The sequence below is a fragment of the Prunus dulcis genome, chromosome 1 (assembly GCF_902201215.1).
Source record: "Prunus dulcis chromosome 1, ALMONDv2, whole genome shotgun sequence".
NCBI classification, from domain to species: Eukaryota; Viridiplantae; Streptophyta; class Magnoliopsida; order Rosales; family Rosaceae; genus Prunus; species Prunus dulcis.
Window position 1 is genome coordinate 15,663,326 of NC_047650.1, and position 9,549 is coordinate 15,672,874.

The following is a 9,549-nucleotide window of genomic DNA, read 5'->3' on the forward strand; positions in this document are numbered from 1 at the left end:
AATGTAAACCATCAAAGGTTCACCTGGTTTCCAGAAGTGCTAGGAAGATTTCAAAAATACACCTGAAATTTTAAAATAACACACATTACAAAATGCCAATATAAACAAGCATTTTGGATCATATTTTTCAGAGACTGATATCATCCACGATTGTATGTGGAAACATCTACTCAGAGGTTCCTATCTTGTCTTTGAAAACAAGTTCATCATCCACTAAACTTTGATCACATCTTTCACAGGCTGAGAAATAACACCTTTCTTTGGGCCTGACTTCTCAAGCTCCTTTAGCTGAAATCACCAATAAACATCATGTAGAAGTACAATTTAAGCTGAAACCATTGACTTTGTATTTTTCTCAACATTTATGTGTTAATTTAATGTCTGGCATTGTTTTGGAACCATAATCATTGTGTTTCTTTAAAAGGAAATTGAACTTCATTTTCTTTTTTCTTTTGTTTTAAGATACTCTGTTTTTGTAATCTAAAAGACTAGGTATCTATGTCCCACATCTTGGGACTAATTGAATGTGCTTTTTGATATTGAAAGGAAGCTGGCATCTTTGGTTGAAAAAATGAAGGTGTTACTGCTGAAGTAATTTCTACTTGATTTCAATTTGCCTATAAAACTTGTTGAATGGTGCTCAACAAGTTGGGTTTTTGTAGCTTGAGTTGGCGTATAATTTAGGTTCGTTTTTTGCATGTGAGTGTTTTAATGGATTATATCTTCTACCTGTATGTTTGTCAAATCTCAATCATGTTTCTGAGATGAGTTGTGCAGTAGTGTTGGTTGAAAATTAATATGTTATTTATTCATTGAAGCATATTGTTTCCCGATGGTGAGTACTTGACCAAATTATAATTTGCTGCAGTTTTGTCTTGACAATTTATGTTTCTCTCTCCTTTTCTTTTCAAATTGCACAAGGAAAAAGCCACACCCAACTCGTTTCCCTGTGAAGAACAAATTTGAGGTTAACAATTACACAATGTGTTTTAGCTGGTTTGTGCAGACACTGATGTGCAAGTCATACACTGGCATTGGAGACCATTTTGTGCATAATGTAATGTGTAGACAAGGAGTTCTTTGAGATGCCTTCTGAAGAGAAAAGCAAAGCTTCTATTATGAAAATGCTAAGCAAACTTGCAGCAAACTGTACACATCATTGATTATACTTGTTATTAGGCCCCAAGAATTAGTAAGGACATAAGATATCATGTATTCTTCTTGTGGAGCCGTATGTTTCTAATATTTGTGTAATGTACTTGATATTATTTTTGAGGTCATTATTATAATGATATGAAATTTTCATACATGGTCATTATTTTTTATGTACGATTTATTATATGCAGCAACTGAATATTGTAATAGTTCAACAATTAGAAGAATATATAATATGGGAAAGAGAGTACAAAGACATCCATACGGTACTTGTTTATTGCCATTTTATTGCTTTTGCATTGGTTGTCTATTGCCGCTTTATTGACTGTTTATTGCTTTCATATTGCTTTTGTATTGCATGTATATTGCCACTTTATAATCTACATGACATTATAATGGAGTGGAAGCAACTATGGATATCGTCAAAATTAACCATTCTTACATTATCGTCTTTTATGTTTCAAAACTGTCGTATACGTGACTGCCGTATCTTGCTCAAGATCCCAAAGTTTTCAAGTAAATTGAATTAAAATTTCATTTAATGGTATCAAAATAATTACATGGTCTCCTATACAATAATATTCAATACAAGTTTTTTATTTCACATAATCTTAAAAAATGACCAAGTATCTCAAGAATTAACAAATTGAAAACAAAAATCTCCTATTTAATTGTTGAATTTACATGAAGCATCATCCCTTTTACTCTTGCAGCTGCTCAAGCCTAGTCCCCCTTCAAAAGTCATGATCCAAAATTCACTAGCTGACTAGTCTCTCCAATCTACCAAAATATTTCATTCATTTATAGAATATAAGATAAACAAACCGAAAAACATGAAGCTCTCGAAGGCAAATATTTCATTCATTGATAGAATCTAAGATATTTAATGAGTATACTTCCATACAAAGTCATCAATTATTTTTATCAAATGCAGAATGACATGTCAACCATTGTGTTTTCACCCCACAAATTTGCTAATTTGAAGCACAATGACATCTTCTAAATATACACTCTAGCTATGTTCAACTATATGTCTGTTATGTATAAGCTTTTCATAATTTCTTGTCATTTAAAAACTTTTGTTGGTATTGAACTCAAGACACCAATGAAAACATTTTGAGGCAGTTTGAATACGTACAACATAGCAAACTATCACAATTGAAGAATACCTCTTACCCAAGATGTGTGACATAGATACACTGCTGGCATACAAGACTTTTCAAATTTTAGACAGCCAAAGTTTAAGTGCAAAAGTAGTAAATTGACATACATAAAGTCTGGATCTTGTTGATCAGAAAACACTCACCATGAGTACCTAGTCTTTTAGATTACAAAAACAGAGTTCTTTTTCTCCAAACAAAAATATCTTAAAACAAAGGAAAGAAGAAAATGAAGTAACAATTTCACAGCAATCTTTTAAAGAAACAATGAGATTGACAATGATTATGGTTCCAAAACAATGCCAGACATTAAATTAACACATAAATGTTGAGAAAAATACAAAGAGCTGAGAGAGAGAGAAAGAGAGAGATCTTCAGCCAAGAATAATCTAAACTCCTACTCAAATCACAAGCAGATAAAGAAAAATGATATCAACATATATTCCTATTAAATTATAGTAACATATCAATAAAACACCCAAAAAAAAAAATTCAATACAACAATACCATAACAATACAAAAGCAATACGACTACAATACAACCGCAATAAAATCACAATACGATTGCTGTTCTTAAAGAAGGCATGTAAACCCAGACTTCAAAACCCCCCAAAATTGGACCAAAATGCTCAGACAATGGCCACCGAATGCCAACACATGCTGTCATATTCAGAAAAGATGGTTTTGTTTGGGTTTGTTTAGGTTGCCAAAGGGATTTAAAGAGAGACGAAATTGGGGTTTGGATTTGGGTAGAGAAGAAAACAGAGAGGAAGAGGAAGAACTGGGTGTTGAGGGCAAAGCTGTGGATTCTGTAGGTTGTTCTTGATCTTCTTCTTCGTGAGAAGATGGTAGTTAGCTAGATGGAGAGAGAGAGAGAGAGAGAGAGAGAGAGAGAGAGAGAGAGAGAGAGAGAACTAAATTTCAGAGAAAAGTGATATGTGTGCAATAAGTGGACAATAAATATATATTTATGGGTGATAGTTGCAAAAAAATTGGGGGGAGGTGGTATTTCCAGAAAAAATTATAAAAAGGGTGGCATTTAGAGCTATTTCCCTAGATTATATACCACGACCGTTTTAGAACACCGTCGTTTTTTGGAACACAGCGACGGTTTTTAGATCCATCTTCATCTATTTTGTGTCGTTGTTTAACAATTTTGTAGTACTGGTTGCACTGTTCACTTCTCTCTTTCTTTCTTTTTTTTCCTGTGTTTGTTTACCCTTTTATTTCTCTAATTATCTAGTCACCTTTGGAGAATTGGGTTTTGGAGTAGGATTTGGTTGTGTTGATCCCAGCTCAAGAATCGGGGATTTGGGGCGGGGATGGGCGATATCCCCTCCTACGGGGACAAGGATGGGGATTCCCCAAAAACTCTTCACCGGGGATGGGGGTGTGGATGGGAAGCGGGGACGGGGATGGTATTGTCATATCCGGCCTGTTGTCATCCCTACTCTCGCCCTCTCTCAAGGCCACGTGCCACCCCTCTTCTCTCTTGTAACATAGAGAAAACTTCATCCTTTTCAGTTAAAGCTGTATCTTCCTAATACCAAAGCTCCACACTTTTCAGTTAAAGCTGCATTTTCCTAAGACCATTTAATTGACTTAGGCATTAGAGGACCTTTGGCTAACACCCCGGGTGAGCTCCATTGACCGAATCTATTTTTCAAGGATCGGGGAAGAAGCGGATTGAGTGTGAAGAAGAGGATCAAGTGTGAAGAGGATCTTTCGTGAATACTCTTCCTGGAGGAAATTTGCACAAAAAAGCTTGTCATTGATAGAAAGATGGGAAGAGGTGTGGCTCAATTTTCAGGCAGTACGCCTACAAAGAGAGAGAGAGAAAGAGAGAGAGAGAGAGAGAGAGAGAGAGAGAGAGAGAGAGGGGAGTCCCTAATCGGGAAACACACAGCCCTGGTTAGAAAAAGAGAGTTGAGAGAGATTTTTAGGGTTTCCCCACTACTACATTTTACTCTTTGCGCGACGAATAACAAAACGTCGCGCAAAGTCTCATTTAGTCACACTAATTTCAGCGCGACAAAAAATTCGTCGCGCACATTCCGTCGCGCGAAGATCGTGAAGAAAGCCTTTGCGCGACGAGGTACAACCCTTCGTTGCGCATAACTGTGCGACGGGTAAACCATCGTTGCACCAACGGTGTGGAGACGAAACAACTGTTCGTCACAGAAATATTTACGCGACGATAAAGTATTCGGCGCACGTATATTTGCGCGACGAAAAATAATTCGTCGCGCAAAACTTGTTCGGGAGACGTATATGTTCGTCGCAGAACTATTCGCGCGATGAGAAAGCTTTCGTAGCCCATATATTTGCGCGACGAAAATCTCAGTCGTCGCGCAAAATATTTTGCGCGACAAAATTGTTCGTCACACAAAACGTGTTTGCGAGACGTATAGGTTCGTCGCGCAAGAATAAAAAGTAATAAAAAAGTTGATTCTTTATTTTTTTTTGTTACATGTGGGTTTGCGCGATGAAATGTTTTCCGTCGCGCAAAAATAATATTACAATTTTTTTTTTGTTTTTTATTTTTATTTTTTTAAATAAAATTGGTTTTTTTTATTGATTAAACAATGAAATTGCAATAAAAATAAATTAGAACAAAATTTTGTTATAAAATAAAATAAATGTTTTACAAATAAAATAAATGTTTATAATGAAAATAAATACACTAATCAAATAATGAAGCAAAATCAACCGGGTCGTCGCCATTATGCGGCTCGGAGGTCTGGGCGTCCACCGGGGCAGTGGTGACAGGACCCGACCCAATTTTCACTTTGGAATTCGAGCCAAGTCCTGTGCGTGTCCGACACCTGGCGAATGTCGGGCACAAGGGACCTTTTTACCTTTCTTACGTCAACTTCCCTTTAAAATTCCTTTAGACTTCTGCCGAAAATTCGGCAGAGTCTCCCCTGTATTTTGACCAATCCCAAAACTTTTCACCTGTTAAACATTCAACAAATCCACACCAACTGCCAGAATAGGATAAACCAATATTTGCCAGTTTCAATTTTTCCACTAAAACTCGATATCAGAGCAATTTTCTAAAGTTCACGGGGTTTTCAGGGATTTTTCTACAAACTCTACCTGACTTTGAAGCGCGGAGGCTATGAGTGGCCCGGTGGTGGATCCTGTGCACTTCTACGACCTGGGGGAAAAAACAAGTTTTAAACTGTGAGTGGACAAAATAAAATTCTTAAAAACAAGCCAGAATATAATACCCCCGTTTTGAAATAACTAAGGATATATATATAGATATCGATAATTTAACTATATTTCAATATAAGAAATTCTATAAGCATGAATCAGTATGCTGATGAATAAACTTACATAATCGATCAAATATATAAAGACATCACTGCCTGGAGAAATCAAAGAACTAGTATAACCGAATAAAGATATAAAGATATAAATGTGCAAATACTAAGAAACCGATATAAAATAACTGAAAGTCATCCTTGAATAAAAGAAAACTCAAAATCCTTTGAAAATACCACCTATTTGTACCCCTGTTATATCCGTCAATTCCCTGGCAGGTCTCGGGCGCCATGCAGTCCACCCGAGCCGCAAACTGGCGAAATCAGGGGACTATGATCAGCCTGTCCCGCCGGCAGATTCCTCGATGACACCAAGTCGGCTCGAGTCGCTCTGGCAGGATGCAGGGGACCGTAGTCAGCCTGATCCGCAATCCTGGCAGGTCTCGGGGACACAGAGTCAGCCGAGCCGCAATCCTGGCAAGTCTCGGGACACCAAGTCTGCCGAGCCGCAAATCCTGGCACTCACGGTCCGAGCGTCCCCGAAACTCGTGAGGCAAAGTCGAGTGCACTGACATAAACTGAAATCGGACTGGATGTCCGTAGACATCGGTCCAACTGTGGTAATCACCAAAGAAAATGGGTACGAGGTGGGTTTAAAATAAATTCCTTTAGAAAAAGAAAATCTGATTAATAACTGAAATCTCAAATTGTGCTGCTATTTCAACTGATTCCAATCTCAAATTCTGTTTCTATAACTGGTAAATAAGCAGCACAGATTTATAAAACTATTACTGTACTAATCATGTTCGAAACCACAATAAGGTTTACTCAAGATCAAATAAAGAAATTTATTCAAATAAACTCATTTATAAAACTCATTTAGATAAAATCTATATAAAATCACTTATGAAATCTTACTTATAGAAATCCTCTATATAACATATTTATATAAAATAATTTATGAAAGGAAGTCCACTCACTGATGGTCAGAGCTAGTTGGACCTCTTGAAGTTCTCTTCTGTGTCCTGTCGGGCTCCTGGTGCCTGATTACCCATAAAGAGTAAATTAATAAACTGTTGAATAAAAAAAATTTCAACTAAACACCCTGCCCCCGGCTCCTAGAAATACATGCATCTCATTCCCAGTTACTCTTATGCCCACGTTAGCCCTCTCAGACACTTGGACCAGTTTTGGAAGGTTCGACGCTCAGCTAAGCGATAAACTGCCAGATCGGCCGACCCGGGACCTCGTGGGTCCACGATCTCCGATGGCCAATCTGGGCTTCCCTGAAGGTTCCTTACAGAGAGGGAACCATGTTCTGCGAGTTTGGTCCAAAACGGACGGTCGGATTGGCCAAAATCGCGTTATCGCTTAAAATCCAAACCCTAGCCCCAGGGTTCGCGATTCCGGAGTATCCGGGACTCCGATTCACAATCCGTCAAATCCTACACGATCCTGAAATCGTATAGACCGACATATACAAGATTCAGCGCGATCCGACGATTTAACGACACTGCACCCACGGATCGCATGATATGAAAAATCCGTTCGGGGCTCAAACGGACTCCGAATCGAGATCCGCAAAATCCCACATGCTCGTGACGACACGAGGGTCACAAAACTGCACAGAATTACCTCACTACCCTTGCCCACGCGCTCCAGCACGCGCGGGCAGCTTTGGGTGTCCAAAGCGATTTTGGGTGGCCGAAAAATCTCGGAACCAAGACTCCAAACTCCTACCCTAGGTAAAACACCCCATTTGGAGTCACTTTTGTTCTTGGGCATACCCCAAAAAGTGACCAGAAACAGTAGTTTCTAGCGTCCGAAGTTCCGGCCAGATTTCAAGTCGAAAATCAAACCCCTTAGAGCTAAAATCGATCGAAACCCATATATCCATGAGCTAGAACACGAAAAATATCTGAGAAACCATACCTTACTCGATCGATTTGGTGGAGAAACGAAGGAGAATTTTGAGCTGGAAGTTCGGGTGGCTTCGAAGGAACCTCCGTCGGAAAACATGGTTTTTCGGCCAACTCAGGGCCGCCCCGGGGTGGAGGTCGGTCAGGTCTTGATGGCGAGACGGAGGCGGACCCGATGGTACCCACGGCGGAGATTGGCTCGGCCTGTGGTGGCCGGGCAGTCGCCTGGAAGTCGAACGGGCGCACGGCCAAGTCGCACGGGAGAGAGAGAGAGGGAAGAGAGAGAAAAGTGACGGGGGAGAAGAGAGAGAGAGATAAAAAGTCTGACTTTTTGGTCAAATTACCATTTTACCCTTCGCGATTTTTAGACCATATCTTCTTCGTTACGGCTCCGATTCGGGTCTACTCCGTGTTTACGAACTCATTTCGCCGCGCTCTACGCAATGGCGTAAGCAGAATTCTCAAATTCTTTCTCGATTAAAAAGTCAAATTTTCCCCTATTAAAATATGCGAGGGCAAATTGGTCTTTTTTGCTAAAAGATATTTTCCTTACTTTTTAGATATTTTCTTTCGTTTTAGATATTTTGTTTTGGGTTCTTACAAGTGGTCTGGTGGGCATGCTCGGGGTGGACGGGCTGGGAGGTCGACACACGAAACTGCGGGATTGGAAAGCCTCCCTGTGCGAGGGACTATAGAATCACCGACATCTGACCCTGAAGCTCGGCCACCTGTGCTGTCAAAGCAGTCACCTGACTGTTTGACTGCGCCGATGAACGAGGTCTAGGTTTCCTCCGCCGGGCATTCCCCATCCCTCGACAATATGTCCCCGGCCTCCTCCCGAGAGTCTTATCCAACGTCTCCGTCAAGATCTGAAATCCAGCATCCTGTGGAGGAGCCACAGACTCGATCGGAGTCTCGGGAGGAAGCTGGGAGGCGGACTCCTGAAGAACCAACTGGCTCCTCTCCACCATCGCCGTCTGTTGAACATAACATAAAATATAAATTAAAACATGCATATAAATTGAATGCGTAACATAAGAATTAAAATTAAATAATACTTACATGAAGGGACTCGGCCACCTCATTCCCGGGTCGAACATAAACGTCACCAAAGACGTCGATCTCTGGGAACTTGGACCCCTCCTAAATTGAACAATAGAAGAAAAATATTAGTATGAAAAAAATAAATTAATAAAAATGACATTAAAAATGAAATATAAATTATGTGATTATTACCCGTCACCGTGCATCCATCCTATACGAAAAGGGCCTGGAGCCGGAATGGTGGAGAATGGTCTTCTTCTTCCTATTACCCTTATTCACTTGGGCTTTATTCTGTTATACAAAAAATGAATCGTATTAGTTAAAATATAAAAAATTAAATAATAATGAAATTAAAAAAATGAAATAAACATTAATAAGAAATAAGTAATAATTAAACAAATATTATTAAAAAAATACCATATATTCGGGCGCTTGAAAATGAGCGCAGAGCCACTCCCAACTATCCTCCCGCCCCTCAAGCTCCTTCGGGCAACCCTCCTGAAGAGTGACTTGCGGATCATCAAAGGCCTGAAAATGGTGGTGCAAGTCGCTCTTCCACTGCTTGTACCTCTCAGCGAAGAGTCTGTTGACGTACGTCAACAACTCTTCGTCGAGATCCTCCAAGTTATAGTTCGTCTGCAATCAATTAATTAGATACGTTAAGTAATAGAAATATACACAATTTTAAAGAAAAATAATGAAAATGTAAGGTACATACCGACAACTGGCAGCGAACCTCCACCTTGATCTCGTCAGGCATGACCCTCCAAGACTTCCATTGCATCGGGCAATGGGTCCGCACGACGTGGCCAATGTCGTGGGCCAAGGAGTTATGCAACTCCGCCGTAGGTGCAACCCGATGGCGCTCGTCGTATCCGATGCTGATACGACTGTTGGTCACCCGGGTGACCTTCGCCGTCTTCAGCTGATGACACGGCCCTCGGGTGTTCTTCTTCGCTGCAAAGAAATAAGGTATTAATGTATGAACAAATTTTTGAGTTT

At 39.8% G+C, this 9,549-nt stretch overlaps 1 pseudogene across 1 annotated transcript in view; it reads right to left on the reverse strand.

Moving 5' to 3' along the window:
* Positions 1-213: 213 nt before the first annotated feature.
* The window catches only part of LOC117615082, a 38,203-nt pseudogene continuing 28,867 nt past the window's right edge, over positions 214-9,549 (reverse strand). The window contains exon 5 of the transcript XR_004583957.1: positions 214-288. The product of XR_004583957.1 is annotated as a disease resistance protein RPV1-like (transcript). The remainder of the gene's footprint in view (positions 289-9,549) is intronic.